This window comes from Talpa occidentalis, unplaced genomic scaffold (assembly GCF_014898055.3).
Source record: "Talpa occidentalis isolate TD23 unplaced genomic scaffold, MPIMG_talOcc4v2.1 talOcc4.9, whole genome shotgun sequence".
NCBI classification, from domain to species: Eukaryota; Metazoa; Chordata; class Mammalia; order Eulipotyphla; family Talpidae; genus Talpa; species Talpa occidentalis.
The window spans coordinates 51,822,057-51,841,179 of NW_023605305.1; the positions used below are offsets into that span (position 1 = coordinate 51,822,057).

Sequence of the window (19,123 nt, forward strand, 5' to 3'; positions counted from 1 at the left end):
GTATTTCAGTCGGTCTGCCTGTTCTGTTCCCCACTCTGTCTCTGGTGGATCCTCTCACCCCCCACATGTCTGGTCTGTGTCCCAATTCTTGTGTGCATAAATAAATAAATCTTAAAAAAAAAAGATTGCTAAGGATAAAACCTAGGTGAGGACTTACATATAATTCCATTTTATATGAATAAAGAGAATGAAAATCTAAATTAATTTTAATATAGTCACTGGATAAGTTGATTAGATGCAAGACCAATCACAGACAATGACATGTTCTAAAATCACATTTTCCTATCCAAATAAAGATGCCCAATAGGAATAAGAGGGCCAACTTCTGATTCAAATTACCTGGGTCCTTACTCTAAGCTTGGACATTTTTTTTTCCCTTATCTCTCTGTTTTCACCTCTTTAAAATGAAACTAAAATGGTTTTTATTTCAAAAAAAGTTGTATGAGTTTTGAATCAAATAATCTATGTTAAATACCACCAGAGATAAGGATATTGTTAAAATGGATATATTCCTTACTTATTTTCCCTTAGAGAGGCCCTAGCAATGTGTTCCAATGGTTATAATTTTTGCAAATTGAAAAAAATAAAAACGATTTACCTTGTTAATGAAAAACAATGACTTTTCCCACTCAGTCATTTCATTCATTATGTTTTCTGTCTCCTATGATAGCATACAAGGGAAAACTACCATTGAGGATACTTAACTAGAAGGCAGCTGAGATTATAATGTGTCTGGATTGTATAAGTTGTGCTCTTGTGGTTTGCAATTGTCTTCTGATGGTTAGATATTGTCATATAGTCACAGAAGTCATAGTAGATATGTTAGTCACATAATGTAGCACTGGCTTCTAGGAAAATTCTTCCTACAGTTCACTTCTGTACACTATCCCAAGCATTCTGACCTAACAAAGCAGGAACAGAATTTGAGTTTCAACATGGAAAATACCCCCTGGCAATTTCAAGAGAAACATGTGGAGACTGAACCAAAAAGGAGCACTGAAATATATAAAGCCAGAAGCAAATCAGCAAATGATTCTTTCAATTACCAAACATGTGCAATTATAAGCAAAGAACTAAATTTTCTTAGATGTCAACTCAAAACAGATTATTTCTGATAAGAGAAATACATAGGATAGTAGTTATAAATGGACTATACAATAAAACAATGTCTTCATATATTATTAAAAAACTATTAGAAATTTTTACAGAAATCATGTGCAATAAGTTTTTAAGATCATTCTGACATAAGCAGGTTAAGTGGAAGATATGTATTGATTAGAAGTAATATAGTCTTGAATTATTTGATAATTTAGTTAACTAAGATTTTTCTTACATTGAAAAAGAATTAAATTTTTACTGATTTGTCACAAAATACTGACATTGACAAAGACAGCATATTCATAATAAACCATTGATATGAGGAGGCAGGAGTGACATTATTTAATTTGTGTTGACAATTCAGTGTATTGAAGATGAGTCAATGCAAAAGAATACCTGAAGTACTCTGAAATCTTATAACAATATCTGAAGGAAACTTGATAAAAGTTTTCCCAAATTTGGAACAATCTAAAATTTCAATGGCATTACCATTAAAAAATTATCAGGCAGAGAGAATCTTTTATAAATTATCAGGTAAGGGTTTCCTTTTAGTAATAAATTAAAAATCTTTCCATTTTAATAATAAATGACAAAATCATTGTTATGAAGAGATAATCAAACAACATGTAACCAAAACATAAAACTTTATAGAGAGATTTTGATAAAATATTTCATCATTTTCTGAATTTGACAATGTTTGTGTATTGGTTTGATTTTTGAAATAATATACCACCGTGTTTATTGCCACATTATTTAGAATAGCCAAGAGCTAGAAACAGCCTAAGTGCCCATTGACATATTATTGGGAAAAGAATATGTATCGTATATATAAACAAGTGATTAATGCCCAACTATGAAAAAAAAAAAGATGAAGTACTATCATTTGCAATAATATGGATGGGCTAAGAGAATATTATGCTTAAATTTCAAATGGAGGAAGTGAAATAGTGATTTTACTCATATTTAGTATATAATTTAAACCAAACGAATGAATGAAATAAAACAAAAATAAATCTTTAGTTTATTTAGGTAGTGGTGACAGAGCATAGTAAAAATATTCTCTACACTTCTGCATTCTTCTGGGACTGAATAAAATAGCTAAAATAAGTCAATTTAATGACAGGTATGAGGAATTTACATGGTTGTAAATTCTAAAGAATAATGTTTATATTTATTTTTTATTTAGGGACTCTCTTACATGAAGGAAGAGGAGAAGACTTCACATAACTGAGAGTGGGTTTGACTTTCTCTTTAGTCTGATATTAAATTTCTAATACAGAGGAAATGTTCAGTGATAAACCTACACTTGAATGACACATCCAAAACTGTATTTCCTAGGTCATAAAAAGGGGGAAGAGTGATTCACAAATTAGGAAAAGAGAAAACAAATGAGGAAAGGACAAAACTTCTCTAAGCCACTAAGTCTTAATGACTCTTAGCTTAAAATTTATCTGCATTCTTTAAAGGTGATAGACTTCCTCAGTCCCACAGGGTCTTGACTGATTTTTAATTCTCTACTTTAAGGTGACAAGAAGCCTAACTGTCTCACTAAACACATTACTTTTTGGAAGACCAACCTCACAGTGGTTACTAAAAGGGAAGGGATAAAAGGAATGAGTATATTGGTAAAAGGGGTCAATTATATGGTGAAAGATAGAATTGAAACTTTAGTGGTAAATATAACATAATACATGCAGATGTTGATTTTTAAGAATGCACACCTAAAATGTCTAAAGTTATAAAGCCATTTTGCTTCTATTTAAAAAAAAATCTAATGGTAACCATCTATGTTTCATTCTAGGAAATAATTACTTTCACACTTCGTTTTGTATTACTTTCATATTTTTCATATTGAAAATTTTCCAAATTTTATGTGTTTTTGACTCCACATAAGTGGGACTTGCACCTGTCACACAGTAATTTTTTTTTTTAAAGTGGAGGTTTTTTTTTAATTTTATTTTTTTTAATATTTATTTATTTATTTATTTATTTATTTATTTATTTATTTATACAAGTACTGGGTACAGTCAGAAGCGCTCTCTCACCAGAGCCAGAGCAGGGAGCAGAGCAGGCAGAAGGACCAAAGTACACTGCTGAGGGGAGCAGCGGGCGACAGGAGAGGTCTGCGCGTCACATGGGACCCTCCTCCAGTGGCCCGGGAGCAGCCGGGGATCGAACCGGCGCTGAAGAGGCTGCGAGCAGCTTCGCAACCCAGTGCTCAACCGCTGCGCCACCGGGGAGGCCCACATACAATAATTCTTGATAAATATTTTATTCATTCCATACTTACCGATATATTTTTATTGGTATACAAATATATAGATGATGATACTTTGCTTAATGTACACAGAGATAACAGTGGAAAAATGATGTACATTTTTTAAGTACCCATTTTTAATTTCATGTATTCTTTACTTATGTTCATTATTCAGAATGCTTTTCAGTTTTCCTTTAGATTATTAGCCATATACAGGCATATACTGAATAATAAAAGTAAAGGCACAGATGATTTTTAATCTAGTCAGAGTGAAAAGTAGATAGAGCTAAAAAATAATCAGCAATGGCTTTTTAAATTTTGATACAAACATGGCTTTGTCCAGAATGAAAACATACTTGACTAAGATCAGTATGTACCAATATAGGGATTCATACACATATAAAATTAAGAGCATTTTTAAGAGATTTTAAACAGGAATCCCAATATTTGTAAACATGAATTTAAAACAAAAGAATATACTTTCCAAATAAGAACACATTCATGGAGACACAGTATGGCAATTTATGAGTGAAATCTAACATGTTTGCACAATATCAAGCTATTCTATAATCTTCTGAGTTATGAATGGAGATAAAGTTTATATCAGTACTCTATTACCTGGAATACTTCCACTCAATATTACATAAAAAAAATGTTTGCCTCACTGTACTGAACATATTGTCTTGAAAAGAATTGGTATCAATTTTTGAAGCTTCAAGAATGAAGCATAAAATAAAAATACAGCTTGTCAGGAAAACATAGTGTAGCTGTTTGTGATATGGCAATAGAATAAGAGTTTTGTGTTATTAGAGTAGATGACAGTTCAATCTAGTGAAAACAGTGACATTTGAAAAGTATTAGATGTATGTATTATCTATTTTACATAAAATAAATTTATGTGAATATACACACAGCATGAGTATACATGTAATTTAACATTTCAAGAGTTCACACTCTTGCCATTATTTATAATGGAAATTATGAAAAGCAGTTTTGTGGTGGCCTTAAAAATATTTTAAAATGGCTATATGACAGTTATGTCTTCTTGTTTCATACATCACAAAGATAGTCATTTGACGCAGCATGAAACAAAGCGTTATTGCTGGGTCTACCACAATACAGTATCATTTGTTCAAAGTCCTTATAACAAGTAGTGATTTAGAAGAAAAAACTACAAACTCGAGTCAAAAGACTTGACTTTGACCCCTGGCCTTTCCCTATAAAGTTGTATGAAGTCTGTGTGATTTTAGGTAAGTGGTTTGACTTCTCTGTGCCGTTTCTTTTGCTATAAAACTGTGAACATTTGCCTTTCAGTTTTGTAAGGATTAAAGAAAATATGAAAAGGCATAATACTGGTTACATACTCTCTCCTTGGGTGAAATTTCAGGTTCACTGTCCCTTTATTCCTTCCACACAAACTCATGGGAGAAAATGACTAGCAATCAAACTGGAAAAGCCACCTTAGAAAGGCAGTTTATGGGGGCCTCCCTGGTGGTGCAAGGGGTTAAGATGCAACCTATGAAGTTACCTAATTACAGCCACTGCAGTACTAGTTGGATCCCCGGCCAGGGAGGTAACCCAGATGGCACAGCAGACCTCTCCTGTCTCGCCCGCTGCTCCCCTCAGCCGTGTATTTCAGTCAGTCTGCCTGTTCTGTTCCCCACTCTGTCTCTGGTGCATCCTCTCAAACCCCCTCCCACATCTTTGACCTATACCCCAGTTCTTATATGCATAAATAAATAAATCTTTTTTTTTTTTTTAAAAGGCACCGTTTCTGCACAATGCTAAAGAGCAGATAGTTTTCCACAGAAAGAACAGAATAGTCAAAACTCTTTATAATTATTAAGAGTTTTGGTGGATCTGGGCCTCCCTGGTGGCACAATGGTTGAGCAATGGGTTGAGAAGCTGCCTGCAGCCTCTGCAGCACCAGTTCTATCCCTGGCTGCTGGTGAGGGTCCCACATGGCGCGCAGACCTCTCCTGCCACCTGCTGCTCCCCTCAGCAGTGTACTTCGGTCCTTTTGCCTGTTCTGTTCCCCACTCTGGCTCTGGTGAATTCTCTCACCCTCCTGCGCCTCTTACTGTACCCAGTGCTTGTATACATAAATCTTAAAAAAAAAAAAAAAGAGTTTTGGAGGATCTTGGAGAAAATTACCAAGAGGTCATAGTTGTCTGTTATGACCTAATGCAAGACACTAGCAAACTGAATTATAGATATAGATATATATATTAAAACTTAGATAACAAATTTAGAAATTAAAAGCCAGCTATCAATTCTATATTTTTCTAGACTGCATTCACTACAGATATATTTCAAATAAGTATGCCTTTAGCAACATTTGATATTTTGCAGTTAATTCGGAAGTGTTTTTCCCATCTTAAAATGGATTAAGGAAAATTAATAAAAATAGAAAAACAAGCAAAACTATATTATGATATACTTGAGGAAGAGCTATTCCTTCAACTCAGATAAAATGATAAAAAGGAAATAAAGGAAATCCATGAATAACATATGTTGAAAGCTCTGGAATATTAAATTTACTCATAACAAAGTAAAAATAAGAATAAAAACCTGATCAGAAATAAAATCAGTAGGAGTCCTGAATAACCACAGACCAAACATCTCAATGTTCCCAAAATGAATAAATACAATCAAATATAGTGTTGGAATAAGTAAACAAAGACAGGTTAGAAAAAGATGTTTTTCACAGTCACAGTATATAAAATGTATGTATATTAAAATCTTGGAATAAATTTTCTAAGTGTTTCTAAAGAAGAAAAAGCTATGTGAAATGTAGAAGAAAAATTTACTGCTGTCAATGTGACTATCAGAATTTTAAAATAAAAGCTTTGATAGGGATACTATTTATCTGTTTTTCCTTTCTGAAACAGACTTGCAGGCATAATAGTAAACATATTGTACATGCTATGTTTTTGAACATCCCCCAAATTCATGAGCTTTTACTTTTGTTTCTTGGGACTAAGGAGTTAATAAGTGAAAAAAAACAAGTAACCTGCATGAACTTTTCTTGGCTTTATAAATGTATTTGCTTCTCTATTTTGTGAAAGTTTCATATAATTGATATTTATTCTTTATATATTTGGCAGAATTCACCAGTGAAACTAGAAGGACCTACCTGCAGTTTTCTTTGTATGTATGTAATAAATTTTGTGTACATGAAATAAATTACATGTATAGTGATTTGTCAATTTTAGCAGTTGTGCTTTCAAACCAATCTCCCAAGTAAAACTGTCAAAAAGTTTTTAATATTTCTTCATAATTTTAATATTCATAGGATCTTATAATCTATCTCTTCCATTTTTTCCCAAATGGTAGTTGACTTTTCTTTCTTTTTCTCAATTGATCTTGTTGATGATAAGATCTGACAACATTATTAATACTTTCACATAGTCAACTTTGGACTTAGTTTCTCTTTTATTAATTTCTAATCATAACCTTACAATATCTTCTTTTTCTGTTGTAGTTGTCCATCTTAGCTTCCTAAAATGGAACTACAGATGATCAATTTTCAACCTTTTAAAGTTTTTAATATGTGGATTTAAATTTATAGATTTCTCTTTACACACTGCTTTAACCACATTACAAAATTTTGATACACTTACCAATTTCAGAAATATTTCTAATTTCCATTGTCAGATTTTCTTAGACCCATGAGTTATTTTGAAGTATGTTGTTTAATTTCCAAAAATTTGGGAATTTTCAGGTATCACATTTCCTTGATTTCTAATTAATTCCATTATGTTCAAAACACATTCTATAAATTTTCACTTTACATACTGAGAATATATATAATCTACACTATGTTGTTTTTGATTCCATATATGTATTGCAAAAATGAATATTCATTAGCTATTGTTTTTCATTTGAAATATCTTTAATAATTGAGAATTTATATCTTTAATAATTTAGAATGAATATTCTCGTTTACAGAATTCTAGGTTAACCTTACTTTTTCCTTTCACACTTTAATAGTGATATTTCTTTGTCATCTGGCTTTCAATGTTTCTGATGAGATTCTGTCATTGTTCTTGTAGCCATACCCTGGCATATATAATTAGTTTTCCTTTGTTTTCTTGTTTTGACTTCTTAGTCCATTTTTCTTGAAGCTCTGCTCTTCAGCAGTCATGCAAATCTCATGCTATCTGAGCAACTCCTACCCTCTCTTTCTACTTGAGGGCACTTAAGTCACTGCACTGTGCAGGGCAGTGCCCCTTGCATGTCTACCCTCTCCCTCCTTTAAGCTACTCTGTTTTCTTTCTTTCACAATCCTGCTCTGCCGGTTATCTAATGCTTTAAGTTTATTGCTCACATATTTTGTCTAATTTTGTTCTTGTTACTGTTAAGTAATGGAGGGTAAGACAATACCTGATTTTCCTTTCATGATCACAGAAATCATACTTCAATGGGGAAATAGATGATTAAATTCAAAAAGTTCATGTTATATATGAAGAAATTAGGAGACCATAATTTAAGAAACACAAATGGGAAGGTTTGTGTATGTATGTTGGGAAGCAACAAAGATAGTAAGAGGAATATGATTTTGAAACAAAATTAGCCAAAGAAGGCTAATGTTAAAATGATATTAGAGAAAATTTAAAAAGGGAACCATGCAGATACTGGTCAAAAGGAACTTCTAGGCAATGGAATAGCCTGTTCAAAGGACACATAGTTGGAGTATACACAGCATGTTGATAGAAAACTAGGTGGCTAGAGATTGGAGCTAAATATCATGAGTTTGGATGAGGAAAGTACTAGAAGAACAGCTTAGTAATCTAAATGAGGACTAATTTGGGTAGAATTTTACATCTTATTTAAAAACCTTTTTTTTTTTTCTCCTTGAATGAAATAGGTTGCCAAGAGAGGGCCTTGGACAGAGTTTATTCTTCTAGATGTTGATGATCCACAGAGTCCTTGTGAACCAAATTTAGGATGCTGAAACAGACTTGGTCCTATGAAATGTGGTGCTGTTACTAAGATTCTGTATTTGAAGAAGATTTAACCGACTGTTAAATACCTCTAAATTGTCTTGACTTAGCATGCCTCAGTAATCTTTGAAGACTGTGGGCCAGCCTCTAGACATCTCTGGATCTCATTTAAGCAATTCTCTGTGCAATCACAGGCCAATTGCCAATGCTAAGTTATGCTGGTTAGCTATTGTTGTAGAAAAAATAACTTCTAAAAATTTTCCAGATAAGGAATATTTTCTCTTGTCACTTAATTTTCAATTTATGACAGTGACTATGTAGTGGTCTTGGGTCATGAGTTTATAGCACATCACCCAAAGAAAGCATATCAATTTGATTGTTTCATTGTAAAAGAAATCCCTATTCTATCCAAGTAGCTTAAATAATAATGGAGAATCATTGGCTCATATATCTTGAAGGTCCACTGGTTCAATAATGCCATCAAAGATTCAGTTTTTTCAGACTTTCTTTTCAGCTATAAACAGAGCTGGCTTGGTTCTAAAGTTGGCCATGCTGTGAGTCCTAGTTTGGGTGCCAGGAATTGGGCTACATGTTGCATTCTTATCCAACAGGATAGAATTTCATCTTAGGGTCATCAATAAAGAGCTGATATTCGTACTAATTGAAAGAACCCTGATTTAGGGAGTATAATGTTCTGATTGTCTCAAGCCAACATTTATGAAATATTGTATAAAGGGAAATAGGACAACCTTGATTGACTTAAACAACTGGAAGTCTATCCATTGTGTTAAAAATGAGGGCACTAACACCCTAAACAAATGAGGGCACTAACACCCTTGCAGCAAGGGGAATAATGTAATGGATATGAGGAAGTCAATGTATATACAAGGAAAAATCTCACCAGTGCTAGGATTTCTCCATCCAGTTCATGCATAGGTAAAAATTCAAGAAATTATAGCTTTTATCCTCACAAATAGAGGTAAAAATGGAGATCACCAGCATTTGCATCCTTCTTGGAATAAATAGACTTCACAACTGTTACAGTGGTAATAGCTTTGATGGCATAAAATTTGGCTAGATAAGGGTAAGGCAGAGTTAGGGTACTCAGTGACTTAAAGTTTTAATTATTATCAGAGAGAAAAAAAAAATGTTCCATCTGTAAAGTTTGAAACACTTCAGGCTAAGAAGTCAAACTCCACTAATCATTGTATATATTTTTATGAAGACCTCTGATTTTAGTAACACCAATATTTGTCCAGTTATAAAAGCAAAAATTTTAAATTGTAGTTTGGGAAGTTTTCTTAGAATTAAAAGCATGTATCTTGCCAATGCATAATGGTTGGTCTAGAAAATTAATTAAGAACAAGTTTAGAGAAAAGATTAAGAACATTTTGTAATAGTAAAAAGAAATAATAGAAAAATCTCTCATTTAATTGAGTACTTGCCATGTAAGAGTAAAGAAAGTCACATGCATTTACATGTTTGATCTTTACAATCCCCTGAAATCAAGGAGACACAGGGAATTAAGCATATTGCCAAAGGTCACCCAGCAAATAGGGAAGAGTGTTCAAGCATTATGACTTCAGCTCATGTACACTTGAGTGTTTCTCTGCTAGAAAGCAATATAGGATTTTGTTCATTACTTGCAGCAAAAGGTATATGTAAACTAGCAATTTTGTGTGACAATATGGGTTGGTATTCATCATATTTTTTGAGTTTCCCTATACATTTGAAGTCTTTGATCTTACTGATTTGCCACAAAATGTTGCAGACTAAAGTGTAGTTTGTGTTAATCAAGCCAGACCATGTGTACTGGACTTCTGAAACATAAACTTAGAAATATCATTCATTTCACAGGAATGCAGACACCAAGATTGAAATAAACCAATAACATAGTTACATATGACTTTTGGAGTCCTCTCCTTGCCCTTCTAGTTTGAAAACAAATCTTGAGAAGTGGAGTAGTTACTCCAAGACAATCTATTACTTGAATTTACCAATACTGACACCAAAAGAATGAAGAAAAAAAAAAAAAAAAAGGCAAGACAAGCTAGAATAGAATGGAGGTAGAATGGAAATAATTACTTGCGGGCCTCCCCTGGCAGCGCAGGTGGTTGAGCTCAGCGCTGTGAAGCTGTCCGCAGCCTCTGCAGCATGGGTTCAATCCCGGCCGTCCAGCAAGGGCCCCACAGGGCACGCAGGCCTCTACTGTCGCACCCACTGCTTCCCTCAGCAGTGCATTTCGTCAGTCTACCTGTCTCTGCTCCCAGTTCTGTCTCTGGTGAATCCTCTCACTCACCCGTGCATCTGGCCTGAACCCCAGTGCTTGTATAAATAAATACATAAATCTTAAAAAAAAAAAAAAAAGAGGGCCTCCCTTGTGGCACAAGGGCTGGGACACAACCTATGAAGCTGTCTGCAGCCTCTGCAGCACAAGTTCAATTCCTGGCCAGCCAGGAGAAACTCACATGGCACAGCAGACCTCTCCTGTCTCACCCGCTGCTCCCCTCAGCAGTATACATCAGTCAGTCTTCCTATTCTGTTCCCTACTCTGTCTCTGGTGAATCCTCTCACCCCCACATCTCTGGCCTGTGCCCTGGTTCTTGTATGCATGGATAAATAAATCTTTAAAAAAATAATTACTTTAAATTGAATAAAAGATATCAACACATGATCAAAATAAGGAGATAGATATGACTAAAATATAAAATTAAGAATTTATCAAAGATATGTCAGATGAAGAGGTCTGAAAGAGTCTGAAGCAAATAAGACTCTGAATTATGGAAAGAACGACGGAAAAGAGAGCAGGTTAAACATGAATGTGGATAGGCATTCTGGAAGAATTGAAGGAGAGAATGCTGAATTCTGATAACTTCAACTGAAGTCTAAATGGATAAGGAAAGAGACCCTCATATTCCCAAATAAATAATTCTATATCCTTTGTAATCCTCTCCAAATCAGTAATATAGTATTCCATTTTTTTTACCTTAATATTTTTCATTTATAGCCACTAAAAGTCCAATTCTTCAGTAATATTATATTGTTGGCTATTCAGACTATCAAAAGCTAGTTGGGGGCCTCCCTGGTGCCACAAGGGGTTATGACACAACCTAGGAAGCTGTCTGCAGCCACTGCAGCAGGAGTTCGATCCTCAGCCAGGAAGCTGCCCAAATGGCACAGCAGACCTCTCCTGGAGCGCCTGCTGCTCCCCTCAGCAGTTTATTTCAGTCAGTCTGCCTATTACACATCCCACTCTGTCTCTGGTGAATCCTCTCACCACCCACACCTCAGGCCTGTACCCTGGCTCTTGTATGCATAAATAAATAAATCTTAAAAAAAAAAAATAAAAGCTAGGGGCCTCCCCTGGTGGCACAGTGGTTGAGCGCTGGATTTCGAAGCTGCCCGCAGCCTCTGCAGCGCTGGTTCAATCCCCATCCCTGGCAAGGGCCCCACATGGCACGACAGACCTCTCCTGCCTCGCATGCTGCTCCCCTCAGCAGTGTATTTCGTCAGTCTGCCTGTTCTGCTCCCCGCTCCAACTCTGGTGAATTCTTTCACCATCCAACACTTCTGACTGTACCCAGTGCTTGTATAAATAAATAAATCTTTAAAAAATAAAAGCTAGTTGGTATTTAGAACATACTATGTTATATGCTTAGACCCAGGTTTTGTAGAGATGCAAAAACGTAATTCTGACTCTCTTTGAGCTAACAATCTTTTGAAGGAAACAGAGATGTAAATCAAGAGACAACAATCCAATGAGTGTCACAAAAGCAATACAAAACCAATTCCTAGTTTACTGAAGACTGGAAACATTTATGAATAAATATTTAAAATTAACATGAGATTAGATTAAAAGGAGCATCTGCTCAAAAATCAGGTATCCAAGAAAAGATTGGCAAGAAAAGAACTCAGCAAAGAGGGTAGCAGCATTAGTAACTACTGACTGCAGACATAAACAACCAGAGGGCCCGAACTAGTTTTCTTATCTTTACCACAAAAAAGGAAAAGATAACAATAAAAACAAATGGCAGGGTCACCAACTCAAACATGAAAATTGCCAATAAAAAGCAACACGTCAGGGGCTTCCCTGGTGGCACAAGGGGTTAAGGCGCAGCCAATGGCACTATCAGCAGCCACTGCAGCATGAGTTTGATCCCTGGCCGGGGAGCTGCCCACATGGCACAGCAAACCTCTTCTGCCTCGCCCCCTGCTCCCCTTGGCAATGTATTTCAGTTATTCTGCCTGTTCTGTTCCCCACTCTGTTTCAGGTAAATCCTTTCACCCCCCATGCCTCTGGCCTGTGCCCCAGTTCTTGCATGCATAAATAAATAAATCTTAAAAAAAAAAAAAAAGCTATACATCATACATGTTAGGAAAGAAACTTAGCTTTGGGAATGAATCAGAGACCCTTGTGATCACTGAAGCCTGTAATATAGCTCTAGAATATTTCAGCTGCTTATTATTCCATCCTATCAGATTTAGAAAAATGACAGGCAGAATGCTTAGCCTCTCTAAATTATTTCAGAAATTAATTCCAAATGTTAAACCACAGACGGCTGCAATATATAAGGAAGCATACAAGCTTGCTAAACCATTGGACTGTTGTCTCTTGATTTACCTCACTTTTTGGTGACAATAAAACTTGCAATGGTGCCACAGTGTTATAATCAATGTCTAATTGACTTGCTAATTAAAGAAAATATCCTAGCATATATTATTTTTTTTAACTTATCAAGAACCTACTAAATTGTGTGAATTAATTTTGAAAAAGGGTAGTGGTCAGACAAAGCATTTAGCATAGGTTAAAAAGTTCAACTGTTTTAAAAACATACCATACATTAAATATAGAATCCAATTGGCAGTTAGCAAGCTACCAAATTCTTAGATTTCTAATTTCTAAATTAAGCACATATTTATATTCAACCAACGTGCTACAGCTATTTTCCCAGTATTACAGCCAGTAAAATATTGAAGTATATGAATATATTGCCAAATAAACTAATGAAAAATAATAAGCTTTATTCTAATTTAAATAGGTAAAAAGTCAATGCTTTTCAGTTATAAAAAATTTACATTTGGAAATACAAACATACACTCACACATCAATGTACAAATATATACTCACACCACATTTTATTTGGGAAGCAGGCTGTCTTTCATTTCAATTCTGGTATACTGGGGAAATTATTTTGTAATCATATAAATTATATGGTTTTCTTAACTTAGTAAAGAAACATGTTTTAAATTGTTCCATTCCAAACAGATGGGAATTTATCTTATTTTAATATTCATCTCAATGTTTTACTCAGATTTCAACACACACACGCACACGCACACACCTGTGATATTGGCCTACCATAGAATAAACAGAATCCAGCCCCAATTTGGACACTAGCAGTTAATTCAGCAAGTAAGTGGTTGTTGAGATAGTCTTTCCTTCAATAAATTGCCTCTCACTTCCACACCATTTATTAAAAAGGCTTTCCCACGTGAGAATGACATGATCCCACCTAGTGCCTATCATGCTTTGATCTAGGAATGGGCACCTAACTGAGTTTAAGATAGTCCCAATTACTGCTGACTAACTGAAATTCAAAAGTAAGAAATGTTTTATTAGAAACTATAATAGCTAAATCATATTAATGGCTGTCTTCTAGAATGTTCACAACTTCTTCAATGGACCCTGAATGAAGTTCTGTGCCTTGATTTTCCAACTCTTCTTGGAGTATGGTGAGATGTTTAAACAAGTACCATTGTAATTGTTTTTGTCTACCAAACCTAGTTAAATAACAAAAGTGGGCTTCTGGTTTGTCTCATTATTTGTTCTGTGCACATATAACCTATTGTTGCTTAATTTCTACTTGTTATTTAACAAAAATAAGATTTTTAAAATCCTTTCTGTACACATTGTAATGCCACATTTCTGCTGAAATCTTTAGCAAAGTTTATTTTCTAGACTACTCATATTTTTTCCCTGAAATTAATTACTTATCTGCAAGCTTCCTTTTTTTTTTATTTGCTGTACAAGGTACATTTTAGCTGAGTGCTGTTTATCTGTTAACACCAACAGAATACATCCATCTAAAGTGTTGCAACAGAATTTTATAAGCGTACATCTTAGTCCAGCATGTGCAGGACACATAGCAAATTGTCAAAAGATTCTATGTCATCTTCTATTAGCAAACTTACCTTTCTTTAATCGATTTCAAAAGAGGCACAGGCGTTCATAATCACTAAAATGTAAAACAGGAAAAACAAATTTAGCATCAGGATAACAACCTATAAAGAATAACACTATTGTAATGGATGCTGTGATTGACTGCTTGAATCCCCTTAAAAAGAAAGTATATTTTTGTTGCAGGGCAAACCCCAATATAAAATGGAGTTGCCTGACTGTGAGTCCTCACCAGCCCACTTAAAAGTGTTATAGGGCAGGGAGAGGGGCAAACCAAACCCCGCAAACCTATTCTAAATGGGTTCTGCCACCCGCCGCATCAACACAAAACATATGAAACTTTAATGGGAAGGAACTTTAATACAATTAGGAAACAATACAGGAAAGGCAAAGAATATAGTTTCTAAATTAAGCAGCCAAAGTTACCCGTCCCCTCGTGGGTAAAACTCCATCCAAATGGGATTGGCCCAGAGCAAGGCCCCAAAGCCTGCCACAAGCCCAAAGCATCTTCCAGTGGGGACCCACAGAAAAGGATCAGAAACAACTAGACAAGCCTGGAAGGAAAAGAGCAAAATCAAAATCAAGATAAAAGCTGCCATTGTTACCTCCCCACGGGTCTCACCCACATCTGTGTCACCCCGTCCAAGACCAAAAGAGAAGCGCAGTTTCTTCACGTGTCTCTAGGCTCCATGTGCCTCCTCCAGGTCTCCTGTCTCCATCCTGCTTCCTTCCTCAGTCTCCTCTGCAGCTTCTTCTCTCCCTGCTCAGCTCCACCCTCCATTTGGGTGGGGCAGGGAACCTGGAACCTCCTCCTTTCCTGGGGACCACCCTGTTACAAAAGGACTTATTAATGCTAAACTGCAGACATACACAAAAGGTTGATAAAAGGTTTATTTATAAGGAAAGGGGAAATGGAATAACTCAGGAAGAAAAAAAGGGAGATAAGTTCATAAATGCGTCCTCCCTGTTTCACTGACCTGGAATCCCAATGACCCGCCGAGCTGGCAAAAAGCGAGCACTCCTCCTGGCCAAGCCAACGGACACTCACCTCCCCCCATTACTTTCAGCTGCTGAGAATGCTATTGGAAGATTATTTTCAGCTCTAAGTAATATAGGGCAGCAAGGGGCACTAAAACTGACCAAGGACACTGCCCAAATAGTTTGCCAGTCACCATCTGAGTTCTTCACCCGCACACACAATTGCAAGACTACTCAGGTTCAAAGAACAATAATAATGGGATTTATTTTAAAAACCAGGGAAAACAAAGAGTTACTGATGCCAAAATTGGCCCTTTACCCAAAGCAGTTTCTGTTTTAAAATCCTAAGCACAAACACTCCCAAGATGGTGTCCTCTGCCACTGTGGACATGGAGCACACGGCAGCCAGACTATGCAGGCCGGGCTCTAACTCACGAAGAAGACAGCAGAAGACACAACAGGAGATATTCACCGGAGCTACAGAGATAAGCCAGCACAGCACCAGAGAAGCAACACAGGAAACAGCAGCTGCAGCAGCCAATCAATGCAGTAAGTGGCCCGCACTCATGCAGTTCTGCAAGGCACCCAGCTCTGGATCTTCACCTTCCCTGCCAGGCTCTTAACAGCAGCAAAACTGTAAACAGTGTGAGTTGCTCGGATACTTGCAAAGCCTCCAAACTTTTCTTCTCTGAGGTTGGCTGCTGGAAGCCTCTGAAAGTCCTTCAGAGGCCCAGAACAGGCTTCTGGAAGATTGGCATGGTGGGGGTAGAAATTGCTGACTCCGAAATCACTGAAGATCTGAAAACACTGAAAATCCCAAAAGCTGAATCCTGAACACTCAATCCTGGGGACTTCTACAGTCCTTTAGGTTTCTTATTAGTCTCTACCCCCACCTATACTTTGCTTGCATTTTCCTTGGGGCTATCTATCCTCACCAGGAATCCCCGCTCCGCCCCCACAGGGGGCACCTCCTGTAGCCTGTAACAGTCTTTGGCTTCAGCCTCCAGTTACATAAGTTATTTCAGAGAATTGTCCTTGACTGGAGAGAACTGCATGGTTCAAAGTCATGTCTCCTTTTCAGAGAAGCCTCTATCAATGACTAGTTGATATAAAAGTGTAGAAACCCCGCATCACAATAAGCGACAACTCTGAAGAGCCATCCAACTGCAGAGCTTCCCAAGCAGTTGGCTACAACCTTATTGTGACTGAACTGCTGCACTGCTTTTCCAGCTGCCTGGTCCTTTATCTGCACTTTTTTTTTCTGCTTGTAATTTTGACTGCACTCTCTAATAAACTTCCTGTACTCTGATCCTTTCTGAGTCAGCCTCCAGTGAGCCCAACCTACAGGAAAGACCAAAAGAAAGATATTAAAGGGAAATAAAAAGCTACACATTTAAGTAAACAAATACATAATGCAATGTATAAATAATAGTTGTTTTGTATGTGCAGTGTGCATTATACTAAATATTTTGCTTGCTAATATTAAATGCCTTATATACTAATACTAAATACCTTACTCACGTTAGTTTTGTGTTATTGTATGTGCATTATCTTGCACATACAATAATTACCCAATATGAAAGTCAGTAAAAGCAGCAGAACTAAGATTCAAAACCAAGAAAGTCTAACTGAAAATTCTTCACCATTTTAAAATACAGCAGGTCCTGGGAGAATGTTATAATCATTTTGTTATACTATTGATAAGAAAACAAAATCCCAGGTTGATTTCACTGAAAGGATATTATTATTATTATTATTATTATTATTATTATTCAAGAACCTGTTTACAACAATCTATGTAAGATTTCAAATCAGAAGCCAGAGTCAACATTTCAGAAATGAAACATGAATATTTTCTGTTTCCTGTCCTACATGGTTATTTTGAAACTCCATGGTTGAGTAGAACATACAGTAGATACCCTACTGAACATCTAGCCAATGTCAGGAAATAAGTCCTAATGAATTTTTATTTGATATTTAGTCTCTCATTTAGGTTCATTAGTATTTTGTTTGTTTTGCAGCACACAGTTCCATGTGTTAAGATATCATGTGTGGTCACTCATTATAGATTGAAAGTCTTTAAAGACACAGAATATCACAGAAGGCAGATAAGGAATTAACTGATGGTGGGAGAATAGATTAATGAAGTCAATCATTACATGGATAATTAGATACTCAATTGCAACTGAAAATAGACAAAATTTTCTTGACTTTTTTGGTCATCTTTACAGTTCATTTTAAGACTTTAATTCAAAATATCTAAGGAATTTCAGTCTGGATAATTTAGTCAAGATTTAAGTAATAATAATGGGATTAAACTCGGGTCATTTTTTGTGCTTCTTTGATATGTCTTTACCAATAAAAATATAATTAACTTATAATATGTATCAGTAATATGGAAAGCCAAGCTGAACAAAGATTTCCTTTCTTGATTTTAGTGCTTTTGGTTTATTTGAAATAAAGGTGATTAAATATTGGATTTCTATCTAGCTATAATGGTTTAATATTAGCTTAGAAAAATTGCATGAAAATAGCAAACTAATTCTTATTTTTAAAATGATATTTAGGCAACATTTGCTTTGCAAACTAATATTAGGAATAAAGTCCCACTTAAGTAAATTCAAGTACATTTTGTTTAAAAAAGGTCACTCCTCATCTCAACAAATGGAAAAACAAAGTGAGATTTCAAGTAATACGTTTTTTAGAGTTACAATCAGACAAGGTGTTTTAAAATAATCAAATATTGGTTGAGAGAGAACTTCTACCTTGAGTCTTATTTTTAGAATACCTGGAAAATAATATATTTCATGCTTTATTAAAGTGCTTTAGCAATTAGAATGAAAGATATATTTAGTCATTTCATTTAGAAGGAATGATATTTCATTTCAGGTTATCAGTATAGAGAAACTATATTTGCAATATGATCAAATATATCATCTATCAAGCAAAATCACCAAATTATACAAACCATGAAATTAGAGTAAATCTGTCTTCTGAAATAGAAAAAAGAAATGTAGAACAATTCTTATATATTATCTTCATATTGGCACATGTACAATGTAGGGATGTTATTGTTAATTTTTGGAGTCCCTACATAGTTCAGTGCACTTAATCTTTGTTCACCTTATCAAATCTATGGTCACTGAGTCTACAGAAATGGGTTGACTGAGTAACCCATTTTGACTCAAGTGACAGACATGCAAATTAGATTGTCTTGGATGCACAATCTAGGTTTGTGATTTTGTAACAGGGTGGTCCCCAGGAAAAGGGGAAGTTCCAGGTTCCCTGCCCCACCCAAGGAAGGGTGGAGCTGAAGAGAGAAGAAGCTGGAGAAGAGACTAAGACAGGAAAGAAGCAGGATGGAGAGCCAGAAGACCTGGAGGAGGCACATGGAGCAGAGAGACATGTAAAGAAACTATGCTTGCCTGTTGGTCATGGACTGGTTGAAACAGATGTGGGTGATAGACCCATGGGGAGGTGACAATGGCAGCTTTTATCTTGGTTTGATTTTGCTCTTTTCCTCCCAAATTTGTCTGGTTGTTTTTGATCCTTTTCTGTGGGTCCCAAATGAAAGATGCTTTAGACTTGTGGGAGGTTTTCGGGCCTTGTTCTGGGCCAATCCTGTTTGTGGGGACTTTTACCCACGAGGGGACGGGTAACTTTGGG

At 35.7% G+C, this 19,123-nt stretch overlaps 1 long non-coding RNA gene across 1 annotated transcript; it reads right to left on the minus strand.

Annotated features, from left to right (window-relative positions):
* Positions 1 to 13,384: 13,384 nt before the first annotated feature.
* Positions 13,385 to 16,811, minus strand: LOC129145137 (uncharacterized). Its single transcript, XR_008550243.1, has 3 exons — positions 15,930 to 16,811; positions 15,085 to 15,308; positions 13,385 to 14,537 (listed from the first exon to the last, which is right to left on the minus strand). It is a non-coding gene; the product is annotated as an uncharacterized LOC129145137 (long non-coding RNA).
* Positions 16,812 to 19,123: the final 2,312 nt, after the last annotated feature.